Source organism: Chlorocebus sabaeus, chromosome 1 (assembly GCF_047675955.1).
Source record: "Chlorocebus sabaeus isolate Y175 chromosome 1, mChlSab1.0.hap1, whole genome shotgun sequence".
Classification (NCBI taxonomy): domain Eukaryota; kingdom Metazoa; phylum Chordata; class Mammalia; order Primates; family Cercopithecidae; genus Chlorocebus; species Chlorocebus sabaeus.
In genome coordinates this window covers 60,293,591-60,308,243 of record NC_132904.1, presented here as the reverse complement: position 1 = coordinate 60,308,243, position 14,653 = coordinate 60,293,591, and positions in this window count along the sequence as shown.

Below are 14,653 nucleotides of genomic sequence, written 5' to 3'. Positions count from 1 at the left end.
GGAATATATTTCCTTTTTCACCATAGCCCTCTATGGGCGTCCAAATATCCCTTTGCCAATGCCAAAAGAACAGCCTTAGCGAAATGCTACTTGAAGGGAAGATGTAACTCTGTGAGATGAATTAACAGAACACAGAGCAGTTTCTCAGAACGCTTCTTTCCAGTTTTGAACGGAAGATATTTCCTTTTTCACCAAAGCCCTCTATGGGCTTCCAAATATCCCTTTGCGAATTCCACAAGAACAGCCTTAGCGAAAGGCTTCTTGAAGGGAAAGATGTAACTCTGTGAGATGAATTAACAGAACACAGAGCAGTTTTTCAGAAAGCTTCTTTCCAGTTTTGAACGGAAGATATTTCCTTTTTCACCATAGCCCTCTATGGGCTTCCAAATATCCCTTTGCCAATGCCACAAGAACAGCCTTAGCGAAAGGCTTCTTGAAGGGAAAGATGTAACTCTGTGAGATGAATTAACAGAACACAGAGCAGATTCTATGAAAGCTACTTTCCAGTTTGGAACGGAAGATATTTCCTTTTATTCCATAGCCCTCTATTGGCTTCCAAATATCCCCTTGGAATTCCACAAGAACAGCCTTATCGAAAGGCTTCTTGAAGGGAAGGATATAACTCTTTGAGATGAATTAACAGAACACCGAGCAGTTTCTCAGAAAGCTTCTTTCCAGTTTTGAACGGACGATATTTCCTTTTTCATCATAGTCCTCTATGCGCTTCCAAATATCCCTTTGCCAATTCCACAAGAACAGCCTTAGCGAAAGGCTTCTTGAAGGGAAAGATGTAACTCTGTGAGATGAATTAACAGAACACAGAGCAGTTTCTCAGAAAGCTTCTTTCCAGTTTTCAACAGAAGATATTTCCTTTTTCACTATATCCCTCTATGGGCTTCCAAATATCCCTTTGCCAATTAAACAAGAACAGCCTTATCGAAAGGATTCTTGAAGGGAAGGATGTAACTCTGTGAGATGAATTAACAGAACACAGAGCAGTTTCTCTGAAAGCTTCTTTCCAGTTTTGAACGGAAGATATTTCCTTTTTACCATAGCCCTATATGGGCTTCCAAATATCCCTTTGCCAATTCCAGAACAACAGCCTTAGCCAAAGGTTTCTTGAAGGCAAAGATGTAACTCTGTGAGATGAATTAACGGAAGACAGAGCAGTTCCTCAGAAAGCTTCTTTCCAGTTTTGAACGGAAGATATTTCCTTTTTCACCATAGCCCTCAATTCCACAAGAACAGCCTTAGCGAAAGGCTTCTTGAAGGGAAAGATGTAACTCTGTGAGATGAAATAACAGAACACAGAGCAATTTATCAGAAAGCTTCTTTTCAGTTTTGAACGGAAGATATTTCCTTTTTCACCATAGCCCTCTATGGGCTTCCAAATATCCCTTTGCCAATGCCACAAGAACAGCCTTAGCGAAATGCTTCTTGAAGGGAAAGATGTAACTCTGTGAGATGAATTAACAGAACACAGAGCAGTTTCTCAGAACGCTTCTTTCCAGTTTTGAACGGAAGATATTTCCTTTTTCACCATAGCCCTCTATGGGCTTCCAAATATCCCTTTGCCAATTCCACAAGAACAGCCTCAGCGAAAGGCTTCTTGAAGGGAAAGATGTAACTCTGTGAGATGAATTAACAGAACACAGAGCAGTTTCTCAGAAAGCTTCTTTCCAGTTTTGAACAGAAGATATTTCCTTTTTCACTTCTGCCCTCTATGGGCTTCCAAATATCCCTTTGCCAATTCCACAAGAACAGCCTTAGCGAAAGGCTTCTTGAAGGGAAAGATGTAACTCTGTGAGAAGAATTAACAGAACACAGAGCAGTTTCACAGAAAGCTTCTTTCCAGTTTTGAACGGGATATTTCCTTATTCACCGTAGCCCTTTATGGCCTTCCAAATATCTCTTTGCCAATTCCACAAGAACAGCTTTAGCGAAAGGCTTGTTGAAGATAAAGATGTAACTCTGTGAGATGAATTAACAGAACACAGAGCGGTTTCTCAGAAGGCTTCTTTCCAGTTTTGAACGGAAGATATTTCCTTTTTCACCATAGCCCTCTATGGGCTTCCAAATATCCCTTTGCCAATTCCACAAGAACAGCCTTAGCGAAAGGCTTCTTGAAGGGAAAGATGTAACTCTGTGAGATGAATTAACAGAACACAGAGCAGTTTCTATGAAAGCTTCTTTCCAGTTTTGAACGGAAGATATTTCCTTTTTCTCCATAGCCCTCTATGGGCTTCCAAATATCCCTTTGCCAATTCCACAAGAACAGCCTTATCGAAAGGCTTCTTGAAGGGAAAGATATAACTCTGTGAGATGAATTAACAGAACACCGAGCAGTTTCTCAGAAAGCTTCTTTCCAGTTTTGAACGGACGGTATTTCCTTTTTCACCATAGCCCTCTATGCGCTTCCAAATATCACTTTGCCAATTCCTCAAGAACAGCCTTAGCGAAAGGATTCTTGAAGGGAAAGATGTAACTCTGTGAGATGAATTAACAAAACACAGAGCAGTTTCTCAGAAAGCTTCTTTCCAGTTTTGAACGGAAGATATTTCCTTTTGCTCCATAGCCCTCTAGGGGCTCCAAATATCCCTTTGCCAATTCCACAAGAACAGCCTTATCGAAAGGCTTCTTGAAGGGAAAGATATAACTCTGTGAGATGAATTAACAGAACACCTAGCAGTTTCTCAGAAAGCTTCTTTCCAGTTTTGAACGGAGGGTATTTCCTTTTTCACCATAGCCCTCTACGCGCTTCCAAATATCACTTTGCCAATTCCACAAGAACAGCCTTAGCGAAAGGATTCTTGAAGGGAAAGATGTAACTCTGTGAGATGAATTAACATAACACAGAGCAGTTTCTCAGAAAGCTTCTTCCCAGTTTTGAACGGAATATATTTCCTTTTTCACCGTGGCCCACTAAGGGCTTCCAAATATCACTTTGCCAATTCCAAAAGAACAGCCTTAGAGAAAGGCTTCTTGAAGAGAAAGATGTAACTCTGTGAGATGAATTAACAGAACATAGAGGGGTTTCTCTGAAAGCTTCTTTCCAGTTTTAAACGGAAGATATTTCCTTTTTCACCATAGCCCTCTATGGGCTTCCAAATATCCCATTGCTAATTCCACAAGAACAGCCTTAGCGAAATGCTTCTTGAAGGGAAAGATGTAACTCTGTGAGATGAATTAACAGAACACAGAGCAGTTTCTCAGAACGGTTCTTTCCAGTTTTGAACGGAAGATATTTCCTTTTTCACCATAGCCTTCTATGGGCTTCCAAATATCCCTTTGCCAATTCCAGAAAAACAGCCTTAGCGAAAGGTTTCTTGACGGGAAAGATGTAACTCTGTGAGATGAATTAACAGAACACAGAGCAGTTTCTCAGAAAGCTTCTTTCCAGTTTTGAACGGAAGATATTTCCTTTTTCACCGTAGCCCTCTATGGGCTTCCAAATATCCCTTTGCCAATTCCACAAGAACAGCCTTAGCGAAATGTTTGTTGAAGGGAAAGATGTAACTCTGTGAGATGAATTAACAGAACACAGAGCAGTTTCTCAGAAAGCTTCTTTCCAGTTTTGAACGGAAGATATTTCCTTTTTCAGCGTAGCCCTCTATGGGCTTCCAAATATCCCTTTGCCAATTCCACAAGAACAGCCTTAGCGAAAGGCTTCTTGAAGGGAAAGATGTAACTCTGTGAGATGAATTAACAGAACACAGAGCAGTTTCTATGAAAGCTTCTTTCTAGTTTTGAACGGAAGATATTTCCTTTTTCTCCATAGCCCTCTATGGGCTTCCAAATATCCCTTTGCCAATTCCACAAGAACAGCCTTATCGAAAGGCTTCTTGAAGGGAAAGATATAACTCTGTGAGATGAATTAACAGAACACCGAGCAGTTTCTCAGAACGCTTCTTTCCAGTTTTGAACGGACGGTATTTCCTTTTTCACCATAGCCCTCTATGCGCTTCCAAATATCACTTTGCAAATTCCACAAGAACAGCCTTAGCGAAAGGCTTCTTGAAGAGAAAGATGTAACTCTGTGAGATGAATTAACAGAACACAGAGGGGTTTCTCTGAAAGCTTCTTTCCAGTTTTGAACGGAAGATATTTCCTTTTTCACCATAGCCCTCTACGGGCTTCCAAATATCCCTTTGCCAATTCCACAAGAACAGCCTTAGCGAAAGGCTTCTTGAAGGGAAAGTTGTAACACTGTGAGATGAATTAACAGAACACAGAGCAGTTTCTCAGAAAGATTCTTTCCAGTTTGGAACGGAAGATATTTCCTTTTTCACCATAGCCTTCTATTGGCTCCCAAATATCCCTTTGCCAATTACCCAAGAACAGCCTTAGTCAAAGGGTAATGGAAGGGAAAGATGTAACTCTGTGAGATGAATTAACAGAACACAGAGCAGTTTCTCAGAAAGCTTCTTTCCAGTTTTGAACGGAAGATATTTCCTTTTTCAACATAGCCCTCTAAGGGCTTCCAAATATCCCTTTGCCAATTCCAGAACAACAGCTTTAGCCAAAGGTTTCTTGAAGGGAAAGATGTAACTCTGTGAGATGAATTAACAGAACACAGAGCAGTTTCTATGAAAGCTTCTTTCCAGTTTTGAACGGAAGATATTTCCTTCTGCTCCATAGCCCTCTAGGGGCTTCCAAATATCCCTTTGCCAATTCCACAAGAACAGCCTTATCGAAAGGCTTCTTGAAGGGAAAGATATAACTCTGTGAGATGAATTAACAGAACACCGAGCAGTTTCTCAGAAAGCTTCTTTCCAGTTTTGAACGGAGGGTATTTCCTTTTTCACCATAGCCCTCTACGCGCTTCCAAATATCACTTTGCCAATTCCACAAGAACAGCCTTAGCGAAAGGATTCTTGAAGGGAAAGATGTAAATCTGTGAGATGAATTAACAGAACACAGAGCAGTTTCTCAGAAAGCTTCTTTCCAGTTTTGAACGGAAGATATTTCCTTTTTCATCATAGCCCTCTATGGGCTTCCAAATATCCCTTTGCCAATTCCACAAGAACAGCCTTAGCGAAAGGCTTCTTGAAGGGAAAGATGTAACTCTGTGAGATGAATTAACAGAACACAGAGCAGTTTCTCAGAAAGCTTCTTTCCAGTTTTGAACGGAAGGTATTTCGTTTTTCCCCATAGCCCTCTATGGGCTTCCAAATATCCCTTTGCCAATTCCACAAGAACAGCCTTAGCGAAAGGCTTCTTGAAGGGAAAGATGTAACTCTGTGAGATGAATTAACAGAACACAGAGCAGTTTCTATGAAAGCTTCTTTCCAGTTTTGAACGGACGGTATTTCCTTTTTCACCATAGCCCTCTATGCGCTTCCAAATATCACTTTGCCAATTCCACAAGAACAGCCTTAGCGAAAGGATTCTTGAAGGGAAAGATGTAACTCTGTGAGATGAATTAACAAAACACAGAACAGTTTCTCAGAAAGCTTCTTTCCATTTTTGAACGGAAGATATTTCCTTTTTCACCATAGCCCTCTATGGGCTTCCAAATATCCCTTTGCCATTTCCACAACAACAGCCTTAGCGAAAGGCTTCTTGAAGGGAAAGATGTAACTCTGTGAGATGAATTAACAGAACACAGAGCAGTTTCTCAGAAAGCTTCTTTCCAGTTTTGAACGGAAGATATTTCCTTTTTCAACATAGCCCTCTATGGGCTTCCAAATATCCCTTTGCCAATGCCACAAGAACAGCCTTAGCGAAATGCTTCTTGAAGGGAAAGATGTAACTCTGTGAGATGAATTAACAGAACACAGAGCAGTTTCTCTGAACGCTTCTTTCCAGTTTTGAACGGAAGATAATTCCTTTTTCAACATAGCCCTCTATGGGCTTCCAAATATCCCTTTGCCAATTCCACAAGAACAGCCTCAGCGAAAGGCTTCTTGAAGGGAAAGATGTAACTCTGTGAGATGAATTAACAGAACACAGAGCAGTTTGTCAGAAAGCTTCTTTCCAGTTTTGAACAGAAGATATTTCCTTTTTCACTTCTGCCCTCTATGGGCTTCCAAATATCCCTTTGCCAATTCCACAAGAACAGCCTTATCGAAAGGCTTCTTGAAGGGAAAGATGTAACTCTGTGAGAAGAATTAACAGAACACAGAGCAGTTTCACAGAAAGCTTCTTTCCAGTTTTGAACGGGATATTTCCTTTTTCACCGTAGCCCTTTATGGCCTTCCAAATATCTCTTTGCCAATTCCACAAGAACAGCCTTAGCGAAAGGCTGGTTGAAGATAAAGATGTAACTCTGTGAGATGAATTAACAGAAAACAGAGCGGTTTCTCAGAAGGCTTCTTTCCAGTTTTGAACGGAAGAGATTTCCTTTTTCACCATAGCCTTCTATGGGCTTCCAAATATCCCTTTGCCAATTCCACAAGAACAGCCTTAGCGAAAGGCTTCTTGAAGGGAAAGATGTAACTCTGTGAGATGAATTAACATAACACAGAGCAGTTTCTCAGAAAGCTTCTTTCCAGTTTTGAACTTAATATATTTCCTTTTTCACCGTGGCCCACTAAGGGCTTCCAAATATCACTTTGCCAATTCCAAAAGAACAGCCTTAGAGAAAGGCTTCTTGAAGAGAAAGATGTAACTCTGTGAGAAGAATTAACAGAACACAGAGCAGTTTCACAGAAAGCTTCTTTCCAGTTTTGAACGGGATATTTCCTTATTCACCGTAGCCCTTTATGGCCTTCCAAATATCTCTTTGCCAATTCCACAAGAACAGCTTTAGCGAAAGGCTTGTTGAAGATAAAGATGTAACTCTGTGAGATGAATTAACAGAACACAGAGCGGTTTCTCAGAAGGCTTCTTTCCAGTTTTGAACGGAAGATATTTCCTTTTTCACCATAGCCCTCTATGGGCTTCCAAATATCCCTTTGCCAATTCCACAAGAACAGCCTTAGCGAAAGGCTTCTTGAAGGGAAAGATGTAACTCTGTGAGATGAATTAACAGAACACAGAGCAGTTTCTCAGAAAGCTTCTTTCCAGTTTTGAACGGAAGATATTTCCTTTTGCTCCATAGCCCTCTAGGGGCTCCAAATATCCCTTTGCCAATTCCACAAGAACAGCCTTATCGAAAGGCTTCTTGAAGGGAAAGATATAACTCTGTGAGATGAATTAACAGAACACCTAGCAGTTTCTCAGAAAGCTTCTTTCCAGTTTTGAACGGAGGGTATTTCCTTTTTCACCATAGCCCTCTACGCGCTTCCAAATATCACTTTGCCAATTCCACAAGAACAGCCTTAGCGAAAGGATTCCTGAAGGGAAAGATGTAACTCTGTGAGATGAATTAACATAACACAGAGCAGTTTCTCAGAAAGCTTCTTCCCAGTTTTGAACGGAATATATTTCCTTTTTCACCGTGGCCCACTAAGGGCTTCCAAATATCACTTTGCCAATTCCAAAAGAACAGCCTTAGAGAAAGGCTTCTTGAAGAGAAAGATGTAACTCTGTGAGATGAATTAACAGAACATAGAGGGGTTTCTCTGAAAGCTTCTTTCCAGTTTTAAACGGAAGATATTTCCTTTTTCACCATAGCCCTCTATGGGCTTCCAAATATCCCATTGCTAATTCCACAAGAACAGCCTTAGCGAAATGCTTCTTGAAGGGAAAGATGTAACTCTGTGAGATGAATTAACAGAACACAGAGCAGTTTCTCAGAACGGTTCTTTCCAGTTTTGAACGGAAGATATTTCCTTTTTCACCATAGCCTTCTATGGGCTTCCAAATATCCCTTTGCCAATTCCAGAAAAACAGCCTTAGCGAAAGGTTTCTTGACGGGAAAGATGTAACTCTGTGAGATGAATTAACAGAACACAGAGCAGTTTCTCAGAAAGCTTCTTTCCAGTTTTGAACGGAAGATATTTCCTTTTTCACCGTAGCCCTCTATGGGCTTCCAAATATCCCTTTGCCAATTCCACAAGAACAGCCTTAGCGAAATGTTTGTTGAAGGGAAAGATGTAACTCTGTGAGATGAATTAACAGAACACAGAGCAGTTTCTCAGAAAGCTTCTTTCCAGTTTTGAACGGAAGATATTTCCTTTTTCAGCGTAGCCCTCTATGGGCTTCCAAATATCCCTTTGCCAATTCCACAAGAACAGCCTTAGCGAAAGGCTTCTTGAAGGGAAAGATGTAACTCTGTGAGATGAATTAACAGAACACAGAGCAGTTTCTATGAAAGCTTCTTTCTAGTTTTGAACGGAAGATATTTCCTTTTTCTCCATAGCCCTCTATGGGCTTCCAAATATCCCTTTGCCAATTCCACAAGAACAGCCTTATCGAAAGGCTTCTTGAAGGGAAAGATATAACTCTGTGAGATGAATTAACAGAACACCGAGCAGTTTCTCAGAACGCTTCTTTCCAGTTTTGAACGGACGGTATTTCCTTTTTCACCATAGCCCTCTATGCGCTTCCAAATATCACTTTGCAAATTCCACAAGAACAGCCTTAGCGAAAGGCTTCTTGAAGAGAAAGATGTAACTCTGTGAGATGAATTAACAGAACACAGAGGGGTTTCTCTGAAAGCTTCTTTCCAGTTTTGAACGGAAGATATTTCCTTTTTCACCATAGCCCTCTACGGGCTTCCAAATATCCCTTTGCCAATTCCACAAGAACAGCCTTAGCGAAAGGCTTCTTGAAGGGAAAGTTGTAACACTGTGAGATGAATTAACAGAACACAGAGCAGTTTCTCAGAAAGATTCTTTCCAGTTTGGAACGGAAGATATTTCCTTTTTCACCATAGCCTTCTATTGGCTCCCAAATATCCCTTTGCCAATTACCCAAGAACAGCCTTAGTCAAAGGGTAATGGAAGGGAAAGATGTAACTCTGTGAGATGAATTAACAGAACACAGAGCAGTTTCTCAGAAAGCTTCTTTCCAGTTTTGAACGGAAGATATTTCCTTTTTCAACATAGCCCTCTAAGGGCTTCCAAATATCCCTTTGCCAATTCCAGAACAACAGCTTTAGCCAAAGGTTTCTTGAAGGGAAAGATGTAACTCTGTGAGATGAATTAACAGAACACAGAGCAGTTTCTATGAAAGCTTCTTTCCAGTTTTGAACGGAAGATATTTCCTTCTGCTCCATAGCCCTCTAGGGGCTTCCAAATATCCCTTTGCCAATTCCACAAGAACAGCCTTATCGAAAGGCTTCTTGAAGGGAAAGATATAACTCTGTGAGATGAATTAACAGAACACCGAGCAGTTTCTCAGAAAGCTTCTTTCCAGTTTTGAACGGAGGGTATTTCCTTTTTCACCATAGCCCTCTACGCGCTTCCAAATATCACTTTGCCAATTCCACAAGAACAGCCTTAGCGAAAGGATTCTTGAAGGGAAAGATGTAAATCTGTGAGATGAATTAACAGAACACAGAGCAGTTTCTCAGAAAGCTTCTTTCCAGTTTTGAACGGAAGATATTTCCTTTTTCATCATAGCCCTCTATGGGCTTCCAAATATCCCTTTGCCAATTCCACAAGAACAGCCTTAGCGAAAGGCTTCTTGAAGGGAAAGATGTAACTCTGTGAGATGAATTAACAGAACACAGAGCAGTTTCTCAGAAAGCTTCTTTCCAGTTTTGAACGGAAGGTATTTCGTTTTTCCCCATAGCCCTCTATGGGCTTCCAAATATCCCTTTGCCAATTCCACAAGAACAGCCTTAGCGAAAGGCTTCTTGAAGGGAAAGATGTAACTCTGTGAGATGAATTAACAGAACACAGAGCAGTTTCTATGAAAGCTTCTTTCCAGTTTTGAACGGACGGTATTTCCTTTTTCACCATAGCCCTCTATGCGCTTCCAAATATCACTTTGCCAATTCCACAAGAACAGCCTTAGCGAAAGGATTCTTGAAGGGAAAGATGTAACTCTGTGAGATGAATTAACAAAACACAGAACAGTTTCTCAGAAAGCTTCTTTCCAGTTTTGAACGGAAGATATTTCCTTTTTCACCATAGCCCTCTATGGGCTTCCAAATATCCCTTTGCCATTTCCACAACAACAGCCTTAGCGAAAGGCTTCTTGAAGGGAAAGATGTAACTCTGTGAGATGAATTAACAGAACACAGAGCAGTTTCTCAGAAAGCTTCTTTCCAGTTTTGAACGGAAGATATTTCCTTTTTCAACATAGCCCTCTATGGGCTTCCAAATATCCCTTTGCCAATGCCACAAGAACAGCCTTAGCGAAATGCTTCTTGAAGGGAAAGATGTAACTCTGTGAGATGAATTAACAGAACACAGAGCAGTTTCTCTGAACGCTTCTTTCCAGTTTTGAACGGAAGATAATTCCTTTTTCAACATAGCCCTCTATGGGCTTCCAAATATCCCTTTGCCAATTCCACAAGAACAGCCTCAGCGAAAGGCTTCTTGAAGGGAAAGATGTAACTCTGTGAGATGAATTAACAGAACACAGAGCAGTTTGTCAGAAAGCTTCTTTCCAGTTTTGAACAGAAGATATTTCCTTTTTCACTTCTGCCCTCTATGGGCTTCAAAATATCCCTTTGCCAATTCCACAAGAACAGCCTTATCGAAAGGCTTCTTGAAGGGAAAGATGTAACTCTGTGAGAAGAATTAACAGAACACAGAGCAGTTTCACAGAAAGCTTCTTTCCAGTTTTGAACGGGATATTTCCTTTTTCACCGTAGCCCTTTATGGCCTTCCAAATATCTCTTTGCCAATTCCACAAGAACAGCCTTAGCGAAAGGCTGGTTGAAGATAAAGATGTAACTCTGTGAGATGAATTAACAGAAAACAGAGCGGTTTCTCAGAAGGCTTCTTTCCAGTTTTGAACGGAAGATATTTCCTTTTTCACCATAGCCTTCTATGGGCTTCCAAATATCCCTTTGCCAATTCCACAAGAACAGCCTTAGCGAAAGGCTTCTTGAAGGGAAAGATGTAACTCTGTGAGATGAATTAACATAACACAGAGCAGTTTCTCAGAAAGCTTCTTTCCAGTTTTGAACTTAATATATTTCCTTTTTCACCGTGGCCCACTAAGGGCTTCCAAATATCACTTTGCCAATTCCAAAAGAACAGCCTTAGAGAAAGGCTTCTTGAAGAGAAAGATGTAACTCTGTGAGATGAATTAACAGAACATAGAGGGGTTTCTCTGAAAGCTTCTTTCCAGTTTTGAACGGAAGATATTTCCTTTTTCAGCGTAGCCCTCCATGGGCTTCCAAATATCCCTTTGCCAATTCCACAAGAACAGCCTTAGCGAAAGGCTTCTTGAAGAGAAAAATGTAACTCTGTGAGATGAATTAACAGAACACAGAGTAGTTTCTCAGAAAGCTTCTTTCCAGTTTTGAACGGAAGATATTTCCTTTTTCACCATAGCCCTCTATGGGCTTCCAAATATCCCTTTGCCAATTCCACAAGAACAGCCTTAGCGAAAGGCTTCTTGAAGGGAACGATGTAACTCTGTGAGATGAATTAACAGAACACAGAGCAGTTTCTCAGAAAGCTTCTTTCCAGTTTTGAACGGAAGATATTTCCTTTTTAACCATAGCCCTCTATGGGCTTCCAAATATCCCTTTGGCAATTCCACAAGAACAGCCTTAGCGAAAGGCTTCTTGAAGGGAAAGATGTAACTCTGTGAGATGAATTAACAGAACACAGAGCAGATTCTATTAAAGCTTCTTTCCAGTTTGGAACGGAAGATATTTCCTTTTATTCCATAGACCTCTATTGGCTTCCAAATATCCCTTTGCGAATTCCACAAGAACAGCCTTATCGAAAGGCTTCTTGAAGGGAAAGATATAACTCTTTGAGATGAATTAACAGAACACCGAGCTGTTTCTCAGAAAGCTTCTTTCCAGTTTTGAACCGACGGTATTTCCTTTTTCATCATAGCCCTCAATGCGCTTCCAAATATCCCTTTGCCAATTCCACAAGAACAGCCTTAGCGAAAGGCTTCTTGAAGGGAAAGATGTAAATCTGTGAGATGAATTAACAAAACACAGAGCAGTTTCTCAGAAAGCTTCTTTCCAGTTTTGAACGGAAGATATTTCCTTTTTCACCATAGCCCTCTATGGGCTTCCAAATATCCCTTTGCCAATTCCACAAGAACAGTCTTAGCGAAAGACTTCTTGAAGGGAAAGATGTAACTCTGTGAGATGAATTAACAGAACACAGAGCAGTTTCTCAGAAAGCTTCTTTCCAGTTTTGAACAGAAGACATTTCCTTTTTCACTATATCCCTCTATGGGCTTCCAAATATCCCTTTGCCAATTAAACAAGAACAGCCTTATCGAAAGGATTCTTGAAGGGAAAAATGTAACTCTGTGAGATGAATTAACAGAACACAGAGCAGTTTCTCAGAAAGCTTCTTTCCAGTTTTGAACGGAAGATATTTTCTTTTTCACCATAGCCCTATATGGGCTTCCAAATATCCCTTAGCCAATTCCAGAACAACAGGTTTAGCCAAAGGTTTCTTGAAGGGAAAGATGTAACTCTGTGAGATGAATTAACAGAAGACAGAGCAGTTTCTGAGAAAGCTTCTTTCCAGTTTTGAACGGAAGATATTTCCTTTTTCACCATAGCCCTCAATTCCACAAGAACAGCCTTAGCGAAAGGCTTCTTGAAGGGAAAGATGTAACTCTGTGAGATGAACTAAAAGAACACAGAGCAATTTATCAGAAAGCTTCTTTCCAGTTTTGAACGGAAGATATTTCCTTTTTCACCATAGCCCTCTATAGGCTTCCAAATATCCCTTTGCCAATTCCACAAGAACAGCCTTAGCGAAAGGCTTCTTGAAGGGAAAGATGTAACTCTGTGAGATGAATTAACAGAACTCAGAGCAGTTTCTATGAAAGCTTCTTTCCAGTTTTGAACGGAAGATATTTCCTTTTTCTCCATAGCCCTCTATGGGCTTCCAAATATCCGTTTGCCAATTCCACAAGAACAGCCTCAGCGAAAGGCTTCTTGAAGGGAAAGATGTAACTCTGTGAGATGAATTAAAGGAACACAGAACAGTTTCTCAGAAAGCTTCTGTCCAGTTTTGAACGGAAGATATTTCCTTTTTCCCCATAGACATCTATGGGCGTCAAATTTCCCTTTGCCAATTCCACAAGAACAGCCTTAGCGAAAGGCTTCTTGAAGGGAGAGATGTAGCTCTGTGAGATGAGTTAACAGAACACAGAGCAGTTTCTCAGAAAGCTTCTTTCCTGTTATGAACGGAATATATTGCCTTTTTCACCATAGCCCTCTATGGGCGTCCAAATATCCCTTTGCCAATGCCACAAGAACAGCCTTAGCGAAATGCTACTTGAAGGGAAGATGTAACTTTGTGAGATGAATTAACAGAACACAGAGCAGTTTCTCAGAACGCTTCTTTCCAGTTTTGAACGGAAGATATTTCCTTTTTCACCAAAGCCCTCTATGGGCTTCCAAATATCCCTTTGCCAATTCCACAAGAACAGCCTTAGCGAAAGGCTTCTTGAAGGGAAAGATGTAACTCTGTGAGATGAATTAACAGAACACAGAGCAGTTTTTCAGAAAGCTTCTTTCCAGTTTTGAACGGAAGATATTTCCTTTTTCACCATAGCCCTCTATGGGCTTCCAAATATCCCTTTGCCAATGCCACAAGAAGAGCCTTAGCGAAAGGCTTCTTGAAGGGAAAGATGTAACTCTGTGAGATGAATTAACAGAACACAGAGCAGATTCTATGAAAGCTACTTTCCAGTTTGGAACGGAAGATATTTCCTTTTATTCCATAGCCCTCTATTGGCTTCCAAATATCCCCTTGCGAATTCCACAAGAACAGCCTTATCGAAAGGCTTCTTGAAGGGAAGGATATAACTCTTTGAGATGAATTAACAGAACACCGAGCAGTTTCTCAGAAAGCTTCTTTCCAGTTTTGAACGGACGATATTTCCTTTTTCATCATAGCCCTCTATGCGCTTCCAAATATCCCTTTGCCAATTTCACAAGAACAGCCTTAGCGAAAGGCTTCTTGAAGGGAAAGATGTAACTCTGTGAGATGAATTAACAAAACACAGAGCAGTTTCTCAGAAAGCTTCTTTCCAGTTTTGAACGGAAGATATTTCCTTTTTCACCATAGCCCTCTATGGGCTTCCAAATATCCCTTTGCCAATTCCACAAGAACAGCCTTAGCGAAAGGCTTCTTGAAGGGAAAGATGTAACTCTGTGAGATGAATTAACAGAACACAGAGCAGTTTCTCAGAAAGCTTCTTTCCAGTTTTCAACAGAAGATATTTCCTTTTTCACTATATCCCTCTATGGGCTTCCAAATATCCCTTTGCCAATTAAACAAGAACAGCCTTATCGAAAGGATTCTTGAAGGGAAGGATGTAACTCTGTGAGATGAATTAACAGAACACAGAGCAGTTTCTCTGAAAGCTTCTTTCCAGTTTTGAACGGAAGATATTTCCTTTTTCACCATAGCCCTATATGGGCTTCCAAATATCCCTTGGCCAATTCCAGAACAACAGCCTTAGCCAAAGGTTTCTTGAAGGGAAAGATGTAACTCTGTGAGATGAATTAACGGAAGACAGAGCAGTTTCTCAGAAAGCTTCTTTCCAGTTTTGAACGGAAGATATTTCCTTTTTCACCATAGCCCTCAATTCCACAAGAACAGCCTTAGCGAAAGGCTTCTTGAAGGGAAAGATGTAACTCTGTGAGATGAATTAA